Source organism: Balaenoptera musculus, chromosome 1, assembly GCF_009873245.2.
Source record: "Balaenoptera musculus isolate JJ_BM4_2016_0621 chromosome 1, mBalMus1.pri.v3, whole genome shotgun sequence".
In the NCBI taxonomy this organism is placed as follows: Eukaryota; Metazoa; Chordata; class Mammalia; order Artiodactyla; family Balaenopteridae; genus Balaenoptera; species Balaenoptera musculus.
The window spans coordinates 47,220,112-47,235,751 of record NC_045785.1 but is presented as its reverse complement, the minus strand read 5'-3'; positions in this window follow the sequence as shown (position 1 = coordinate 47,235,751).

The window sequence follows — 15,640 nt, the reverse complement described above, 5'->3', positions numbered from 1 at the left end:
ATGCCCATGATGTGCATCTTGCCACTTCCTGCAACTACCCATTGTTTTGTAGTGCTGCTTCCTTATGTGGGGAGAGTGCTATGAAATAGTAAAATGAGTTTAAAAAAATAAAAACAAACAAGAAAACACTCCATCAAAAAAACAAAAAACAAAACCTGGGTTCGAATTCTGCTCATTCCCTTCAGTGACATTGGGCAGTGTACTTGATCTCTCACTCACAATGTGGGGATATAATTGTACCCAATAAGGCTGTTATGAGGATAAATGTTTAAGAAGTCACCTGGCATAATACTCTTTGCATCAAGTTCTTGGAATAACTCTGCCGAATCATCGTTGAACTCTGACTTCTGGCTTCAGAATCAACCAGCAATTTGATTCTAAACTATGTCTTTGAAAAAGTAAAATCAAAGATTAAAAATTGACCATGAATTTGGACTTCAGGAAAAGAAAATGTTTGGGAAAGAACAAAGTGGCCTTGTAGGGCCTTTATTATTCTCTACTTTAAAGTCTGGAGAGTTTCGGGTTAGCGGGAATACTGTTTAGGGTTAGTGGGAATACTATTTGGGAAATTAATTTGGTTTGGCTAAAGTGATCACTTCATTATGGCTGAACCTGCAATTTCCAGGAAGTTTAAGAGTTTCCACAGTTTCAATAACAATTGCAGAGCCCTCAGGACAATCCTTCAAGGCCCAAAGAGAGCACTATGGCAGGTGTTTAGTGGTACTTTTCAGATGCTGTTGGGCAAGAGCTGAAGTGCTGGGGAGAAGCCCATTCAAAGCTTTACAACTAGGAGGGAACCATGCTCTCTGGGTTCATAAAATGAGCTGGAGTGACTGTCCTTGCAATTTCTTCCCATCTTACTGGGTTCTATTTCTTGAACAGGCTCCTGGTTTCTGATCCCTGGCTTCAGCTCTGTGGTTTCTGTGTTTTGGGGCACTTTACCTTTTCAGCAACCAGCTTTTCCTAGACACATTTTTAGAGGGGCAGAGGAGGAAACAAGATAGCTTCTAGAAAGGGTTACAGAAATTAGATGTTGCATCTAAACAGGCTTTCTCTTCACTTAAATGTCTTCACTATTGAGTGATAGAGAAAATGTGTGCTTTGGAACCAGTAAGCCAGTTTTGAATTTTGGGCATGCTATTTAACCCCTTTGAGCCTCAGATTTCTCATCTATAAAAGGGGGATAGTATCTGCCTTGTAGAGTTCTTATGGTACTGAAATGAGACCATGGATGCAAAACATCCAGCAAAATGCAGAATGCTTAGTAGGTGTTTAACAAAGGTGACATTATTGCTAATCTTTTATTATTACTGGAAAGTATGTATTCCCTATAAATTTATTTCAGTCACTTCAGAGTGGGGTGGGAGGGACAGTTCTCTTTTAACCTGATTTACAAGCCACAAGAGAAGAGATATAATCCAGAAGGTATCAGAATCATATTCACTTTACATTTGAACCTCTCTGAGAGCTTTATCCATTGGGAGGGTGGGCCAACACAACATCTTAGAATATCAAGATCTAGATCCACATTCCTCATTGTGGATGGGATGGAGTGAAGAGTGGGGTGAGTTCTCCATGGACGGAGGATTATGTGTGAGCTCTCATAGAGGTAAGAATTAAATGGGCAGAGAGAAGGAGAACTAAAGGTGGAAATGGGAGTTAGGATGTCCTGAGACTCAGTTTCCTCATTTGTAAAATAAAGAGGTGGATGACTATGGACTGCCAAGTTATTTACATTTTCTTCATGGGACCCAGGGAGAGGGGAGATAAAAGGAAGAATAGAGAAGGGAGAAACTGGGTACAATCACTGTGCTAAGAAGTAGGAATGGGCAGGATAAAGTTAGTGGTATTTTGTGTCTTTGGTCCATGGACTCCAGCTAATGCTTAGGGTCCCTTCCAGCATTTTTCCTTTTTTTTTTTTTTAATTAAGGACTAACAAATTATGAAGCTTCCAAGGAGAACGCACTCAGCTAAACATTTTCTGAACAGCTACAAACAGCTATTGTACTAAGTCCTAGGGATATGAAGATGATTAGAATGTGGTCCATGACTCCAATGACTCTTACAGTCTAGTGGGAGATACAGAGACCATGTACATCACTTCAGTATAATGTGATGGATGTGATGGGAGAACCCTGGGGGCTGTAGAAGTTCTGAGGAAGCAACTTGGTGGGAGGACATCCTCAAGGAGGTGATGCCTTTGCTGAGTCTTGAAGGATGAATAGGAGCCAGCCCTGTAAGGAGAGGTGAAGGACAGGGTCCCTGTTCAGAGTGACCTGAGAATGATCTCGGGCAGCAACATGGAAATCATTCCAAATCGTCGGCTTGGGATGGTTTATTTTGGACGGGCTCGATCACTGAGTACATATTTTTCCAGGATTTGTGAGGAGATGGATTTCCATGTGTGCTGTACTTCAGCGTGTCTTCTCAGGGTGTTTATTTACTGTGCTTTATTCCATAACCTAGCAGGGTGTCACAGCTGGAGGCAGCTGGTGGTAAATAAATAGCTTCCATTACCCAACCCCATCACCATCCTCCTTCCTGTTTCAAAAACATGGTCTCAGCCTATGGGTTCCTTCACCCTCTAATCCATTGCAGTGTCAAAGCCCTGTGGACTTGTAGAAGTGTTTCCTTTTAAAAATGAAATTGAGAGATAAAGCAAAGGACAACTTAGGGCACCAGGGAATTTAGACTCTGAGAAGATAGACTTTCTTAGTGAAACCTGATCAATCACATAGGTTTCTTGATAGGAAAACAAAGACATAAACAAACAAATCAAATTTCTCATATTATGGTCTGCTGTGAAGGTGATTTGGGGGTGATTAAATTAAACATGGTTTGGTCGAGACTCTTCTATGTCTTTGCTTTCACATATTTTGTCCCATTTGGTGAATCTGTGCTAGGTTTTCCAAACTAATAATGAATGAATGCAAAGCAAATGGGAGGGATGGAGGAAGGAAACTAGCGGCATCTGATTTCTGCCTGATAGAAGGTTGGTGTAGTAGAAATTCTGATACAGACTCACAATTAACATGATGCTTTTGTATCAAACACTGCAATGCAGAAAGGAAGGAGGGGGCTCTTCACTAGTCACCAGTCAAACACTCTTACCCCAGTTCTTTAATATATTAAACTCACAGGCTTTCAGTTAAATACAAGTTCAACCTAAGCTCTCCTCCTTGTTCTGTCTGGGAGTACAGGGTCTAGTGGTATACAGGAAGGAGAGAGGACAACTTAGATACTTAGTAGAGCAGAGGAAGGCAGGCATTATATTCCTGAGTTAGCAAAATCCAAGAAACCTCTAAAAAGTGAGGCTAAAAACATACATTTACAAGTGGACATGGTATTTATCCATTGAGATATTTGACATTTATAAAGCAAAGTACTTGTCCAAGGGAGGAAAGCATTGAATATCTATTATTTTATTTCTTCATTTAATATGAGCATTACCAAGTGAACAGTAAAGTGGAATAAGGAATTCTTAGATCTTTGCCTTGATAACATCCCTAATAATATTCTTTTACTAGGCAGGCATTTTTCTTGAAGTTAAGCTTGATAAGTCTCCATGAATAGCTCTTGGCAAGTAACAGATCAGGATAAGACCAAACTACTGCAATAAAAACAGTTTCTGTTAGACTCTGAAACACACAAGCAGTCAGCTACCAATGCTATTGGCACTTGAGCAATGAGAAGGAATCCAGGATAAAAAATGGAAGTCTTGTTGTAGAAATGGATTTCATCTTCAACAGGTTTGAATATGATCTCCCTTCTGAGCTTTTGCTGTTATCTTGATAAACTTGACATCAAATGAGTTCTCTAAGGAAAACAGAAGAGAGAACACATTAAGGAGAATCATGGTAAAGGAGGAATGTATGTTCTGCTTTTTGGGAGCTATTCTTTCTTCTTAACAAAAATCCCATAAATTGTTTTTGCTCATTTATTTGTTTGTTTTAGCTGCAGACAGTTTTTGGCACCTATGAAGCCTCAGTGTTATGGAGTACTGAACTTGTTTCAAGGTGCTCTGAAAACTGAGACCAGAAAAGATTTGCCACAGAAATTTGGATGCATATCTGAAGACTTCCAAAAGGCAAATGGATAGTGTGTAGTAAACGTAAAAGCAAATTGCACAACTCACCTTCTCTAAAAATGTTCAATTACTGGCTTTCTCCAGGCAATTTTGAAACAAACTTATGAGAAACGCCATGAAGCTTGAGATCCAGCGGTATGGACAGAAAGATGCTATTTCATAATATTGAGAAAGTTGTTTTTTTCTAAAATATTTCTATATGTCATCATTAATTGCATTAATTACAGGCCATATTGAAGGCAAACAAAGACTGGATAATCAAGTAGTTAGGACCATTTTGAGGGTTTATTTGATTGTTTTTGTTTTACTCTTTTGGTGTCAACAAATGTTCATTTAACTTATGGAAGATGGTTATCTAGGTATCCTAAGCACAGGTAAGTGTGTTAAAAGCCAACAAAATAATTTTTATGTGACTTTACCTTTCTTCCTAAATTTACCAGCCCATAGTAGCATCATGCTATAGAGGTGCTCATATAATCTTTATCATTTGGCATTTTAAAATCTATTGACTTATACATAGATGGCACAAAAGAACATTTATTAAATGTTAGAGCTCTCCCCTGCCCCAGCTCTTTTTTCCTTTTCTGGCTGTGGAGATAGAGTAGATGAGGAATCTGTCAAGATGGATGGAGGGTGTGAGTTTAATGCATAACTTGAGATATGTTTTCTTCATTCAGGCCAAAGGGATCAGACTTTATCTGCTTTGCAACTGTAAAGGCTTTGAGGTTGTAGAATGTCACATGACTCATAATCATAAAAGCTCATCTAGGCTTTTTCTTTCCTTTCAAGCTCTAATAGCATGAAGAGAATCCTCATAAATCCACCCAACAAAAGACCTGTATGCGGCAATCCACGGACTCCTTTGCTCCCATGTTCCTCTTCTGGCTACAGCTGAGTGGTCTCACTACCATCTTGCATGTTTAACCTGGCCTTTCCATTAGAAAAAAGCCAGCCACTCTGATCCTATTCCCTTGTCCATGAAGTAGGAATAATCATTCCTACCTTTGGGGAGAAGAGGTCTTGTGAGGATTAAATCAGATAATAAAGTAGTGTATCCAGTTCCTGATATTGAGCAAGTTTTCAACATTGTCATTCGTGCCTTCTCTATCTTTGTGAAGGTCAATACTCAATGTTGTCCATTTCAGGGGTGATTTGAAGTGCCCTGATTAAGCTTCAGTTTAGCCTACTTAATAGTTCTGCAATGACTGTATATTTCATTTCTAAAGACTTGGTCTTTTAATCTTATTCTGAAGAAAAACACCTTACCCTGTACTCAAGAAACTTTAGGTCCCTCTCTTTTTCCTGTCTTGACCTAGTTGGTGCTTTCCACCCAGCTCTTCAGAATGAGCCCCAAGGCTTCTATAGCTTTTCCTGTCCAGCCATAGCTTCCTGCCAGCAATGAATTGCTATCTAGCCTCATTCACCAATGCCATTAGTAACCTCCTAGGTAACATAGTTGACAGTTGAGCTCTCCTTGAGATGTAAAGAAGATTGGTTCCAATCCTTACTTCCCTGCCTTTCTTAAGATGCCTCTAACTTTCAGGAGACTTAGGTGATTATGACCATCTTTGACACTGTTTTTTCTCTTATGAATCACCTCACTATTTCCATCTACTTTCTCTGTTCTGCATCATGTTGCTCCTTTGCCTTGATTTCTGTACAAAATCAGCACAAACAATTTGAATTTGTGGTACATTTATTGAAGATTAGCAGAGGGTTCTAAGAAGGAATTAATACTGCAGCAGTGAAAACAATTTCAAATTTAGCGTGAGGCTTTTAGTAGATTAGATCATTGTTTAGCAAATATCTACTTCCTACTACTACCCTCTCCTCCATCAGAGGCGTTTACCTCTCTACTCCATTGATAATAGGCTTGGTCATGTGACTTGCTTCAACCAACAGAATGTTATCAGAGGTAACATGAGCAGAGGCTTGAAATATACTTGTGAGAAGGGATCTGGCCCTTGTAATTCTGCTATTGCCAAGAGAAAAATGTGCACCAGGTATCCCACTGGTGCCAGAAGAATGAAGGCCATGTGTCATAGACCTGAAACAAACACATGGCCTGGAGCCACACTCAGCCTAGATTTTCAGCTAACTCACAGATGTGGGTTAATAATTATTTATTGTTGTTTTGTGTTTTGGAATCACTTGTTATGCAGCAATATCTAACTGACACAAGGTCTCATTGTTCTTGAATGTTTTTTGGCAACCTTGGCCTTGGGGAGTTTCCACTGTTCTCTTCTTTCTGTACAGTGGCCTAGTCTCATGCCATTTCACTAACTAATTTCTCTCCATTTCCCCTCCTTTTTACTAATTTTCTCTCTTTCTTACACCCCCAAACTCCTATTAATTTTGCATGTAGTGTACATTATTTCTCTCTTTTCATGCCTTAGCTTCTGCTTATGCATTCCCCAGAATGGTACTTTCATTTCAAGCTGCTTTAAAAATTTTTAATAAACAAAGAAAGATTCTCCCTTGGAGGAATTCTTGCTCTACCTGTTGAAACAACATTTTTTTTCTCATCTATCATCTACTCCCATCTCCATTCCCCTTCTCAGATCTCAGATCCACATGTGGTTGCCGCTTGGAGAATTTCAGCAATGATATCAGGTGGCAGGCCACGCTTGGGTGGTCTGGGCTTGCTTTTATCACAATATTTGCTTGGTATTCACACTGACCTGGGCATTAAAACTAGTCTAACCCACACTAAATAGCATGTGTCCTTGAAAAAGGATCGTGAAAACTCTTACTTTGTCCTTACCTTTGGCCTCATTCTCCTATCCATTCCAACATCTATCTAGCTCCAACATCTATCTATTTGGCCTTGTCTCCTACTCTCTTATTCTCTGCCACTGGTTTTTAACTGGTGTGTATTCACCTGATCTTTCCTATTCTAGGTTCTTTCTGTGTAACTGCCACTCCCTCCTCCCCTCAAGTTTAATGACAAAAGACCCCCATACACCAGGACAGTGCCTCAGTTTCCCTGACCAGAGGGCTCTGAGATATGGATAATCAGGGTTTCTCCATCCACTCAGGGCCTAATGGAGGGATGGGGAAATACCACCCACAATCCCAGCCAAGCTTGACACTGTTGTTTCTGTTTCTTGCCAGTACTGCATCCAGAATATCTTTCCTTCTGTGTTTTTGCCAACCTTCTGGCTGATTCTGTTCTTTCTGGAGCTGCTACCTTCTCCAACCTGGGCTCCTAAGATCAACCTCTGTCCTGTTCCTTTTGGTTCTTAGTGTTCCCCAGAACTGTGCTTCATCCGCTAGCCCTGTCTGTCCTCATGACTTGAATATTGGTCCCTTCTACAGGGTCCCCACTGCTGTTTGCCCCATGTTCCCCCTAAAGCATGCCATTTCTTACAATCAGGGCCTCTCTGCTGTTGGCATATCAGGCAGTAGAACTGTAAGGGTGTGATTTGATGTTCTCTTAGGATCTCTTGTTGACACTCAGTATCCCAGTGCCTCCCGGATCAGGGTCAGGCTCACTAGATATCCGAAGCACAGAAAGGATTATGGTGTCCCTCCCTCATATGCAAATCAAATTAAAATCAAATAAAGCCATAAAACATAAAACTGATAGGCTAGCTGAAATTAAAATCAACTCCTCCCTCATTTTTGGATTAGAACATTCTGGATCAGTTTACCAGAGCAGAACTTTTCTTATATTGTTTCATTTAAAATTATTCATTCATTCATTCATGTATTTAAGTATTTATTAGGCAATGCTTCTTGAGGCATGGGTTCAGGTGGCTGCTATTAGAAAACCCAGTGCTGATCAAGTCTCTCTCAGTCTTGCTTACACTACTCCTCCCCCTTGCCCATGCTACCTGTGCTATCCATTTACACCTGCCTGCTACACATTTCCTCTTTCCATGCCCTCCAGAAAGATGAATGTTCTGCTCTGCTATTTAGAAAGGCCTTCCCCTCTTGGGGGGAGGAAAACCTAGTTAGTACTGTGACTATGAGTGGTTAATTAACTTGTACTTTCTTGAATCTAGAGATCTCAGTTTTCTTTTTCCTCCCATCCACAACCAAATTCACCTGACACCTATATATTGCAACATTTCTGGCATTTGTAGGGGGAGGGGAGGTCTATGGAGAAGAGGTCTTCCTGGGGCCCCTGAGTAGTCAAGGATCAGTATGAGGCCAGCTTGAGTGGTGGGTCATGGAGGAGAGGGTGCCACAATGGGACCTGTGCCTGCCAGAGGAGACAGGAGTACACACAACCTCTCACCTAGGCAAAGGACTCTACAGTTTATAAGTCTTTCATGTCATTTTCTAAATCCATCCTTATCACAGCCGATTTGACACTATGCTAATACTATCCTCATTTTACAGATGAGGAATTAAATCCCAGAGAGCCTAAGTGATTCGCCAAGTTACCCAGATGGTCGAGAAAGCTTAACCAACTGGATGGTTTTGTCAAAGGCTGGTCCATATTTGAGATCCAGTTTGGCCCATTTCATAACACTGAAAAAAAAATGGTTTTCTCCTTGGATTGATTTAAGTTATTTGCACGTATTTATATTTCTTCTCCATCTTCCTCCAAGATTTAAGCAAACACCCACATATACTCACCCATATCCCAACTGAATATGTGGAAATTGCATTTTTGAAAGATTTTTGAACTCCAAACCTCAAATGGTTTGTTTAGTTTTTGGTCAACAAACAAGAGCACTTATATTTCCTTCACTAAGTTTTTGGGCTGGTTTGCTTTTGCAGCAGGGTGAGTAATGTCTAGCAAGGCCTCTTCTGTTGAAACCCAAATACACTCACGTTGTGCACTTAGACCCAGCCAGAGGAAGCCGAGACCCAGGAAACCTGCCAGATGTTTACACTGCCTTTTCATGGAAAGCAAAACTTTTTATTTTTGTTTGCTTATTTGTTGAACTGTGGAAGGGAAGTTTGAAAAAAATCCATTCCAGGGCAATGGAGGGCAGAATGTTAAGAGGTGCTGATGAAATACATAGCTGATCTCTAGGTGGGTGATCGTCTTGCTATTTGATAGCTGGGGAAATCAAAGGTCCTTGGAGGACAGAGGGGACAGGACTTGTTCTGGATCTGTCATTTGGATAGCTCTGTGCTTGTTGGGCAAGTTACAGTCCTTAGGGAATATGGCTTTGCAGCTAAGCACCAAGGCCCTGGAATTAGTTCTAGGCTTGAATCATAGTTCCACCTTAAGCAAGTTGCATCCTATATCTGGGCCTCAGTTTCCTCACCTGAAAATGGGGATCATATCTTACTCTTGGGGACTAATTTTTTTTTTTTTTTTTTTTTTTAGAAATTAATGATATAACCTAGTTAAAGCATTTAGCACAGTACCTGGCACTTTCCTGAAGCTCCGTTCCTTCATGTATAGGTGTGATGTAGGACCCCTTCTGGCTCAGATGTTCTTGGGGTCCATGGCAGTACCAGGATTGCTCTGGGCTGTTTGCTTTCACAACCAGTCACCCCTTTCTTGGCCTCTTGATGTTTCTCAAGGCTTTCCTTGTTGCCATGACAACTCAGGCCCCAACTTGAGAAGAGCCTCTCTCCATGTGAACAAACACGTTGGTGGTATGTATATATCTTGGACCAGGTGTTGTGACCTGTGTAACGAAGGAAGAATTTCCCCTGAATCGCAAAATTAGCTGCTAGCATTTAGGCACTGGTGGTCAGAAAATGCAAGGGTGTATGTTCTCAGGATGTTTTCTGCCTTCTTTTGGTGATTGCTTGTGTTGACCCCTCACTGAAAATATCCTTTCCCAGCTTCATCCTTTGATCCTACTGACAGACAGTGTGGAGCAGAAAAGAAAATGGTGCTTCATAGCCAGACACACCAGAATTCAGTCCTGTATCTGCTACTGTCTCACACTGGAACCTCGGGAATGTACTTAACTATTTTGATCTCTTTGAGGCAGTACGCATGATGATTAGAGCATGGACCAGAGTGCCTGGTTTCAAATCCCAACTGCCAGTGGGCTCTGTGACTTTGGACATGTTACTGAGCTCGCTCAGTCTCAGATTCCCCATACTTAGGATGGGGGTAACAATAGCACCTCTCTCATTGCTTGTTGCAAGGATTAAATAAGATGTATTAATAATGAATAAAGGTAACAATAAAATATATTAAATATAAACATTTAATATGTATATATGTACATTAAATAGGTGATAAGTATATATATACATATATGTAGAGATATATTTATTTTTATCACTTATTTATTGTATATACACTTATATAAATATATCCACACATACACCACTTAGAACTGTGCTCAGTGCATAGTTAACACTAAGTAAGAGTCTGCTATCACTATAATCATCATCATTAAATTCTTTTCCTATGAAATGGGTGATGATAAACCTACTTCATAGAGTTATCTTAAGACAAAGTATTTCCTTTTCTTCATTCTTGCTCCCAGTCCAGCTCAACTTTCTTTCTTTCTTCCTTTCTTTCTTTTTCTTTCCCTTTCTTTCTTTCTTTCTTTCTTTCTTTCTTTCTTTCTTTCTTTCTTTCTTTCTTTCTTTTTCTTTCTTCTTTCTTTCTTTCTTCTTCTTTCTTTCTTTCTTTCTTTCTTCTTTCTTTCTTTCTTCTTCTTTCTTTCTTTCTTCTTCTTCTTTCTTTCTTTCTTCTTCTTCTTTCTTCTTTCTTTCTTTCTTTCTTTCTTTCTTTCACTGTAGGGTCTTTGAATTTTTTCAAAATGTTACTGTCTCAAGACATAAATACAAAGCAGAAAACAGTATAATTAGGACAATAGAATGTGGCGGGCAACAGTCTAGAGAAATATATTAAAAAATTTTAGCTGGTTGAAAGCAAAGCTTGTTAATAACTGCTTTCACTACGAAGTGCCCCTTTCAAGAGTAAGAAAAAAATTAACTTAGATTTAACATCCTATGTACAATCTTTTAGGCAGTTCTCCTAAATGCTGAGGTGTGAAAAAACAACATAGGTGATATTTTTACACATAACAGTGTTTGCTGATGGAAAATTTGTTAGACAAGTCTGGTTTCATTTGTTGTTAACCATGATTTAATAAAATAGTTGGATTTCTGCATGCTTTTCTAGCTAACCTATCAGTATTTTCTGATCCTTCCAGCTCGCATCACTTATCTCTTTTTCTGTCTTTGTATCCCCAGTGTGTGACGTCTAATAAAAGTTAAACAAATGTTGTTTAACAGCATAATTAGAACCATAGTTTAGTACTTTCTTTTAAAATTCAAGGCTCAGATCAAATCTACCTTTGCGCCTCTAGATTCTCCCAGGGCAAGTCTATCTCATCTTTCTCTATGTGCCTGGTTGGAGGTAAAAGCTATAAGTGGAACACAGTTTGCTCTTAATTGATAATCAGGATTGAAAACTATCCACAAAAATCCTTTCTCCCTTTTAGCATACAGCTAGATGAGGTTTCCTAATCGCCCTTACATTAGGTGTGACCACATGTCAGACTTCTCTCCCAGGGGCTGTGAGCACAGTGATGGCTCCGCCTGCAGGCCTGGCCCACATCAACTTCCCACATTTGCTTCTCCACGCTCATTCTCTCTTCCAGCCCACTGAGATGTCAACACCTAGGGTAACCTTGGAAGCCACAAAGTAAATATTTCAAGCCTCCATCAGTATGGAGGAGAGTGACCCTGCCAACACACACTCAGGACTGTTAAGTGAGCAAGAAATACATTTTGATTGTGTTAAGCCACTGAAATTTTGTCTCTTTATTACCACAGCCTAGCATAATACAATATTGGGTACATAAACAAATCGAATTTTTGGTCCAGAAAATTATGACCACAAGTTCGGTTGAGCTACCGAAGTGAAGGATAATGGAAACTAACATTCCTTTTGGGCTCACTGAGTACCAGAACTAATACTTGGCAAGTGGCAGGTGCATTGCACAATTCCTCCCACATAAGTTGTCTTGGAAGCCCACAATGCTAGGTACTATAATTCCTGTTAACAGATGAGAGATCTGAAATAGAGAATGGTAATGGAAATTGCCCAAGTAAGTGAGAGAACTGAGATTCAAGGCAAACCTGATGAAGTCCAAAGCTCTTTTGCCCACCCCATGCTGCCCCTGGGGAGATGTTCAGTACATTGCTTTCGTCCATAGACATTTCATGGGGGCAAAGAAAGCATCATATAAGTTGGTATGTGCCAGTCTTGTTTTCAGACACTTTGAATGGACATCTTATTTTTTTAACCACATAACTGAGGCTGTTTCATGAGAAGTCTCTACTCCTGCAGACTGGGGAATCATCCATCCCACATGGCTAAGTATTAGCACAAGTGACTCTGTCAAGAGCCTGGCATGTGGCCTGGTGCCAGGTCAGAGCAGCTGATCCCAGCTTTCATGGCCCTATTTATGTTTCATGGCCTTCCTGGTCTGTGTTATACCCCTCAAAGTGGCTGCTTTGTCTGAATTCCTTGGTCATTCTGAATAAACAGAACACCCTAGCCCACTTATGCAACTTTCAAGAGAGGCTTCTAAACATAGAGATGTTTGTAAACCTTCTTTCTCCCACTTGCTTTAATGGAGTGCTGGGGTTTGGAAACCAGTCTTCCAGCTGGGTCATCTTGGGCACATCTCTGGGCTTTAGTATTTCCCTCTGCAAAAGAAGCTGGTCTAGAGCTGAGTTTTTAAAACTTTCTATCACCAAAGACATCATTTGGTATAATAATTGATCTCAAACACCCTGATAAAAAAAAACTAAGGGCCATGTCTTATCTTCAGTGCCTAATACAATGCCTGGCACAAAACCAATGTTTAGTAGATATTTGCTGATGGGATGAGAGTCAACAAAACTTCCTTAAGCTTGGTAGTCATTCGTACTCTTCACCAACTGTTCAAGTGCCCACCTCTTTCAGACACATGGTGCCTGGGTCTGCCGAGTCCCCTCATGGCTATTGCTAGGCCACCAGCCATGTTCTGGTCAGTGAACTCTGAGCAGAAAGTTAAACATTTTGTCTCCGGTGCAAGATCCTCAAGCGTTCCATAGCTGTCCACAGGAAGAAGGCAATGTTCTAGATGGGGCTGCCTGGTCAGCCTGGGTCCTACAGTGAGGACAGTGATGCAGAGCCTTAGCTGGCTCAGCAGACGTGCCATAGAAGCAGAGGCACATCTTTGTTGCTCTAAAGCGCTGAGATTTTGAAGTCGTTTGTTGTCATAGTGTAATCTAGCCTGTCCCCACTGATTCAGTAAATTAAATCATGATCAAGTGGCTTTCCCAGTTTTAATAACCACAGAAAAAATATATATATACATCTTCTATCTAGAGCCTCTAACAAGAATGAACAAAGTAGTGTGATCACATTAAACTGACAGCATTCTGGCCAAAATCAAAGCAATGTGATAATTTCAGTAGCCATGATCACAATAGGATAGTTTCTTTTCTTTCCACTTAAGAATATATTTTCTGTTAGACTTTAATTTAAGTTAATTTTTTGAATTGAAATATAGTTGATTTACAAAGTTTCAGGTACACATCAAAGTGATTCAGTTATACATATACATACATATATATATATATATATATACACTATTTTTCAGATTCTTTTCCATTATAGGTTGTCACAAGATATTGAATATAGTTTCCTGTGCTATACAATAGGTCCTTGTTGGTTATCTATTTTATATATAGTAGTGTGTATATTTTAATTCCAAACTGGTAATTTATCCTTCCCCTACCCCCTTTCCCCTTTGGTAACCATATATATATATTTGGTGTCTGTGAGTCTATTTCTGTTTTGTATATAAGTTCATTTCTATCATTTTTTTAAGATTCCACAAATAAGTGATATCACGATATTTGTCTTTCTCTGTCTGACTTACTTCACCTAGTATGATAATCTCTAGGTCCATATATGGTGCTGCAAATGGCATTATTTTATTCTTTTTATGGCTGGGTAATATTTCACTGTATATATATACCACATCTTCTTTATTCATTCATCTGTCAGTGGACATTTAGATATTTGTTTCCATGTCTCGGCTATTGTAAATAGTGCTGCTATGAAAATTGGGGTGCATGTATCTTTTCTAATTAGAGTTTTCTCCAGATATATGTCCAGGAGTGGGATTGTTGAATCGTATGATAACTCTATTTTTAGTTTTTTAGGGAACCTCCAAACTGTTTTCCATAGTGGCTGCACCAGTTTACATTCCTACCAACAGTGTAGGTGGGTTCCCTTTTCGCCACACCATTTATTATTTGTAGACTTTTTGATGATGGCTATTCTGACCAGTGTGAGGTGTTACCTCATTGTGGTTTTGATTTTCATTTCTCTAATAATTAGTGATGTTGGGCATCTTTTCATGTGCCTACTGGTCAGCTGTATGTCTTCTTCATTTTTTTAATTTTTTGGCCACACTGCACGGCATGTGGGATCTTAGTTCCCTGACCAGGGATCAAATCCATGCCCTCTGCAGTGGAAGCGTGGAATCTTAACCACTGGACTGCCAGGGGAGTCCCTGTATGTCTTCTTTAGAGAAATGTCTATTTAGATCTTCTGCCCATTTTTTGACTGGGCTGTTTGTTTGTTTCTTTGCTATTGAGCTCTATGAGCTGTTTGTATGTTTTGGAAATTAATCCCTTGTCGGTCGCATTGTTTGCAAATATTTTCTCCCATTCTATTAGGCTTTTAAAACTCTTATATATAACTTAGATGCTTGTTGCTACTTCATCTCTTGTTTCTATTCAGTGTGCCCAGTTCTGTATCACTGGCCTAATGTACCCTAGAGGCCCTCCCAGTCTGACCCACTGGAAAGAGCCTGCTCCTTGGAAGCAGATAGTATATTCTTTGACCTCTCTGAACTTCAGTTTCCTTACTTGTAAAGAGGAATGAAAAATACTACCTTACAGAGCTACTGTGAAGGTCAAATGAACTGTTATATCTGCTGCACTTCAAATAGCTTACAGCACATGTGGAGTTGGCTCCCTGAGTGTGTCAGGTGCCTTTCAGCTTTGAGTGTGGTGACGATGTTTTGGTTGGTCCTGAATGGTCCCAATTTCTCTACTTGTCCTTACATAATTATTAAGTGTCCCCTTTCACTCTCAGATATTCCTGTTTTGAGACAACTGATTGCATGATCCCTGTAGCTCTAAGCATCTGTGGTTCTATGGTCTTGATTATAACAAGCACCAGGGTCCATTTAGCTGCCATCTTCTGTGGAGGTTCCTTCAGTCATTGAGTAACTGTTCTCTCTTGCAAGGTGTTCAAGGCAGACCTGCTTTAGACAGAACTTTTCATATTAATGTGATAGTGGACATCTCTGAAAGAGGCATAGAGGCAAAGTGTTGGAGAGAACCCAAAGTTCATATAGTTCAACACCTCAATTATCCCTGCGGAAATAGGACATAGAAGAGAGGTCACCCAACAATTAGCAGAAGGCCAGCTCTCATGTTTCTCCATGTCACACTCCTTACATGCTAGCCTGGTAGGTGGGTGTCCAAGCCCTAGGATGAGATTACAGAGTTCAAGACCCAGCTCTGCTACAGGCTGGTCACTTCTCATCTGTCATGTGTGGGTAATAGTATATCTACCTCCTAGTTATTGAGAGAGAGAGA